Here is a 6,146-nt window from a genome sequence, read left to right as displayed (position 1 = left end):
ACTGCTGTACTTTTGCTTGTACCCGGATTGCACTCTAGATGTACTAAATTCCTACTGTTTTTTCTGATTAAAACTTTTAACTCGCATAGACTCAAATTCATCTCAATATTATCTTTTCCAGATAACGATATTGCAGCTAGCGCAGCCATGTACGTTCGTTTCTTTTTCGGTTCCGCCTTTTCTCATTTGCTAAAATGAAGCGTATTTTTATTTGTTCGCTAAATTACCATTTCCGAAAAGCTGCGGTGCAGCGCAGTTTCATTTGAAGGGACACAATTTTACAAAGCGTCCACAATTGGTGGAGCAGCCCTTCGAGAAGAAACGATTGTTTCCCAAGAACAGATTGAACTTTAGCTCTTGTTTGTCTATATTATAGTAAAGAAAGCTATTTTATTTTTTTATTCATGTAATCGATTCATTACAAAACCGTCAATCGGATAGATCTTTATATTCGAATCAAGGGTAGAGAGTTCTAAATTATCTTTGGTCACAGGGTTATAATTATTTTTAAATCTTTAAATTAATAGTTACTGTCGATTCCTAAACGGCGTCCGATCATTTCAAGAATTTCACCTCTTAAATTTACGAGTTGCTTGGAGTCCCACTTCTGGTGGACTTCGACGTATTATATTTAGACGGTTGTTTACTCATATGCGGAATAAAAAAATTGGTGTGTTGATGACAAGCAGTTTTGTTTACGGGCTAGAATCGACTATTTATGATAATTATCTTTCGGGTAGTTTAATTGTTGAGTTTCCATTGCACACGGAAGATCAGTAAATAAAGTTTATTAACGTCTCTCGAGTGTTGCGGGGTGGCGGAGTTTTTAGCACTTTTACCTCGCAGCAAGAAGAACCGGGTACGATACCAGCTTGTGGCACTTTGTAAAAACTCGGATCACCTCCTTTCGTGTTAAGCTTGCAAATTTCCTTCCCATTGGTTAAAGGGTTTTCCCTCGAGCTCTTCGGTTTCCCCTTCCATATAAAGCTTTTTGAGACTAACGGTAATTGTTAGTGCAGGGAGCTGTTGACTCGCGTGGCATGAAGGGCTTTCCACCACCCTCCTACGCATTGAAACGCAGCCACCTGAATTAATGGCTTCAAAAGTCACTTGATGACTTAGGCCTAAGGTGGTGCCATGGGTATTAGCCTAGCTGATTATTATTTTTATTTAAAAAAATTCAAAATGCATTCGCATAGTTAATTTTGCTTTCAAGTGGCGAAATTCACGCAAAATCACGAGATTCGTTTGGCGAAAAGGGAGAACGGAAGAGGGTTGACTGTTGTAAAGGGTTATCGGTGGAAATTTGATATAAAACCACTCTTTATTGGCATGCGCAAAATAATATACTTATATGAATCGGGATTGGCTTTCGTTTGGTGGAGGTTAAACATACAGTTTTCTTTCCAAGGGGTTCAGATATTTACGCTACACTTTAACTTCCAAAAATAGGTGGGCGTTATAGCGGTTTCTTTCTCTTCACATGATTTGAAGAAAACGAGACTCAATCTTGATAAGGCTATTGGAGCAATATCATTCGCTACAGTTATAGTTTATTCCAGCCAGGAGGAGCGGGTCAAGGAAAAGTTTCTACAATACGATTGACTTCGAGTAGTGGTGCTTAGCTTTTTTCTGGGATAGGCTAAAAATGTTGTGATCCCCCTTTACTCAGTGTCCTAACTAGGGCTATTTATGGCTATATGAAAAACTTTTAAATATTTTTAAAGAAATAGGTCTTACCCAGGTATACCAAAATCCTGTACAACTTTTTCTGAATGTCTGGCCCCTAGGACGTTATGATTTTTGAAAAGTGAGTCGTCACAACATAGAGGGATTGAAATTTTAACACACTGATTTTCTAATAGATATATTCTACTGCAGAATAGTACTTAGCATTTGTTAAATAATTCCTTGACACTATCGATTGAATATATTTTTGGTCCGTGGCGCCATCTATCTTTGCACATTTAAAATTTTACTTACTTGTTCAAATTCTAAAACCGTTATATCCCAAAGGATAACAAATGATTATTAACAACTGCTAAGTACTTAAAAATGTACGACCGTGTTTATCTTGAATTCTTTCATTTTCGGATAACAGATGGCAGAACCAGAACCAGTCTTCAAGAGTAACAAGAATTTGAAACTTAAGCAACTTTTACAAAAAGTCTTAAAATCAGAAACGGCGCCAGCAATAGGCCGGGGTAGGCATGGGCCTACTTGAAATTTTGGTACGGGCCTCCAAAATTTAATATATGGGCCTCCAAATTATTTAATTTAAAAAAATTCTGTAATTTGTTTGCGAAATAATTTATTTATTTATTAATTTTCCAATATTCAACGCGAGTGATTAGCTTAACGACACTGCTGTTTTAATCCTTTCAAAGGTACGAGTAACTTTTCTTTGACAGTAGTTTATTTTTTAGTTTTAATTTTTCGTGATCGCTGCTATATCGATATTGTATCTTTAATTTTATCTTTACAAATTAATGGTTCGTAAGCTTACTTAACTTTACAATTGTTAGTGTACCTACGTACATTCATTTTCGTAAAGTTGTAAGTTCTGATAACCTAATCAAGAATAAAAAGTGAGTCGCATACATTTATTTTACGCTATTCTCATAAAAATATTATTTTTAAAATTGTCAAGTTGTATGGTTTCAGATTTATTAAAACCAAAAACAGTGTTAATTAAAAAAATACTTAAAACATATTCGAGAATACCATAAATTTATCTCCAAAAGGAATTAACAAAATTGACACATTCAAAACATTTCCACTTTACGAAAATAAAGCTTCGCAAATGTTAATACGAAAATTAAGCTACACTCCACCATGCACTACCGCCATCTGGAAAAGCTGTAGAAACACCGAGGGTTCTAACATGGACGAATAATTGATGGATACTTTCATTTTGTTCTTACGTTCCGTTGCAACTAGAGATGGGGTTAATTCGCGATTCTCTCAAAAGGGCGCGCTGGCTTCGACTTCAGTGACAAACAAAACGCCATTTGACCAAAAGTTTAGATTTCCGTTAAACCTCAATACCTTAAAAGAGTAAGAATCAATGTTTCAGCACTAAAATATATTTCAATTTAAAAATTCAGTTGCACTATAAGTATCCTTAGTGTTTTAATATTTCTTTCATTATAGAGGTTATTCTCAAAACATTTTTTTTAAAGGCTAATAAAAGACCCTATTGATAAGTAGGTATATTAATTTTCTTCTTGTATAAAACAAGTATATTTGTTAACTATAAACAAACCATCATTACACCTTCGAATCGAAAGGGGCCATGGATTTTCAAGGTTTTTTTCGCTCAATAGCCACTTTGTCATTTCTTAACCTAACCTGAAAGGCTTTAAAATTTTGCTGATATTCAACAAAATTTGTCGTCTGATTAAAAGCAAATTTAAATATTCTACTGCTATAATGCTTTCCAAAACTGTTAATTTCTCTCAAAATTTTTATTTCATCGCAAGCACATAAATAGTTGCTTAGGTTCACCTTTAGAGTTACTCTGTTAATAGGCATTTGGCAGTTTGTGACACATACAAAGGGGATTGTTTTTAAAAGAACACCATTTTGACCTTTAAACACCCTGAAAAGGGCTTCAATATGTGTACACCATTGATGCGATAGAGGCCCAAACAGCTTAATTTGTCCGGGAAAATGAACTAAATAGTGTAATTTTGGTGTAAGACGAATGTCAGGGTATTCTACTATAAAATATTCGTGGTGAGCCTTTTCAGCAGTGGAAAACTGATTCACATTCTCGATAGTAGACATTTTATTCAAAGTGACTACACAAATAGAGGGCTTTCTACAAAGAACCGAATAAACATTTAAGGATACCATTCTTAGGATTGGTATCTACAATTGGTATGTTCCACAAGTAAATGTGTCTGCTATCGATCTTCTCGAAATGATTTATAATGATATTCAGAGCTGCAGCTTTTCGAACATTATATTACTCGGAGATTTCAACTGCACTGTAAACTCAAAAATGGACCGCCGTAATACATCCGAGTCCCGTTTTCCAGTATGCAAAAAATTGAACGAATTGGTATATTCATATAATTTAAAAGACGTTTTTAGAACGTTACATCCATACAATCGCGACACCACTTGGACAAGTAGTACTGATTCAAATAAAAAGGCTAGACTGGATAGATTCTACGTCTCGCCATCTCTTATTCCTTTAGTGAAAATAATTTTTATCAAGTTTGGCGGATCTAACTCAGACCACCTACCGGTCTTCTTAGAATTACAGATCAAAGCCGAAAATTGGAATACCAGGCGAAGTGATACCTGGTATTTCAATAACTCGCTATTACGCGATAAAAGTTTCGAAGATATTTTTGGAAACACCAAGTTAAATCAATTCCTAATCAGTCCGAAGAGGAACTACCCTGGTGGTTAAAGAACAAATATTTAATCAAAGGCCTATGTTAAGATTATACCTATCGCAGCTCAAAAAAATGTTTGATGAGATTTTACAAATACAGAAGAAACTATCCGTAGATCCATCTTTACCTGAAAATAAAAAAGAGATATTAGTAGAAGAATTGAAACAACTAGAAAATAAAAAAGTGAAAGGAATTATTAATAGAGCTAAAATAGATTTTACATTGGAAAAAAATTACCCGTCAGAGCGCCTCGTTCTGGAGGAAAGTTTTAAAGGTATCAACAAAATTAATACTGTTATAAGAAGAGATGGTACGGAGACAGCCAACAATAAACAGGTTGTAAACGAAGTACGAAATTATTACCAAGATTTATTTTGCCGCGAACCAGTGGATCTAGAAAATAATTACCACGAGATCTTACCAAAACTATCAAATGAAGATAGTAAACAATGCAATGCCGATTTAGGAAAAAACGAGTTCGATATAATGGTTAATAACTTACCCAAGCGCAAATCACCGGGACAAGACGGACTCACAAATGAATTTTACCAACATTTTTGGGCAGAATTGGGTCAAATTATTTTAAAATGTTTTTGTCTATCACGAAACTAGACCAAATCCCAAGTTCCTTTACCATGGCTATAATTATCCTAATCTTTAAACAAGGCGATCCTAAATAAGATCTTCGCGAAGGTTCTGGGAATCAGACGTCTAGCATTCCTGGGCGGAGTATAAGTTCCAATATAACCATAGTTCGAGATATTATTCAATACAGGAATATTCCATTGGACAAAAAGCGGATTCAAACATTATTTTTACTTCCCCCCTCGTATCCCCTCTATTGTAGAGACTGTCGACCCTTTTCTCGGACTTCGCGGTTGTAAAGGATTATGTTCAGCAGAAGAGATAATGCTTACTTTTAAGCTTGAACTGCCAACCTATCTTTGCGCGTAAGAGGTTAGATTGAGATTCTTCGGTAAAACACGCACGATTCAATAGGTCTAGTTCAAATCGAGAAAAATCAGTCACTCACGAAATTTTTGTGTGTTGGAAGACAATATAAATTTAAATAATAAATAAAAGATTACAAATTTCACTGAAGTAAATTTATGTTTAATAAACAGAATTTAAAACTTAGCGATTAAATTTAAAAAACGTTTACGTAGGAAAAAGTGTTACTCATAAGTCATAATTAAAATTTATTTAAAATAAATTTGTATGCATAAAATATTTTACATCTCAAGTCTACGAGCGCGAGCTAGAATCGAGAGACGTCGATTTTTACCTCTCCGAGGGAACTATGTCCCTTAGGAGGGGTTTTACAATCATCGTGTCTGTGTGTGTGGCCTGCGAACGCGTTCGCATTTTCGGGGTAAAGGGTAATCACTGCGTACGCAGTCGAACAACCGTTTTAGCAGTTTAAAGGTTGGCAAAACCACCGTGTGACGGTGAGCGTTAACGGATTGATATGCGGTTGGGTTTGGTTTGGTTGGTCTTTTTCGTCAACGTTCACCGTCGCGACAGTTTTAATTCAGTTTGATTGGATATTTCGTTATTGTAATGTTTATGTGTAGGTTGTGAATGTTGAGTTCGTGTTGTGAAAGTTGTGGGTGTGGACTTTGTTGTGAATGTTGAGTTAGTGTTATGTTAGTTGTGGATGTTGAGTCTGTTTAGTTTGTATGGGCGTTTTCTCTCCAACTCCGGCTTAATGACTTTGGGACCGAGTGCCGAGTGTAA

Source organism: Leiobunum rupestre, chromosome 2 (genome assembly GCF_980474605.1).
Source record: "Leiobunum rupestre chromosome 2, qqLeiRupe1.1.hap1, whole genome shotgun sequence".
In the NCBI taxonomy this organism is placed as follows: Eukaryota; Metazoa; Arthropoda; class Arachnida; order Opiliones; family Sclerosomatidae; genus Leiobunum; species Leiobunum rupestre.
This window is presented reverse-complemented; position numbering follows the sequence as displayed.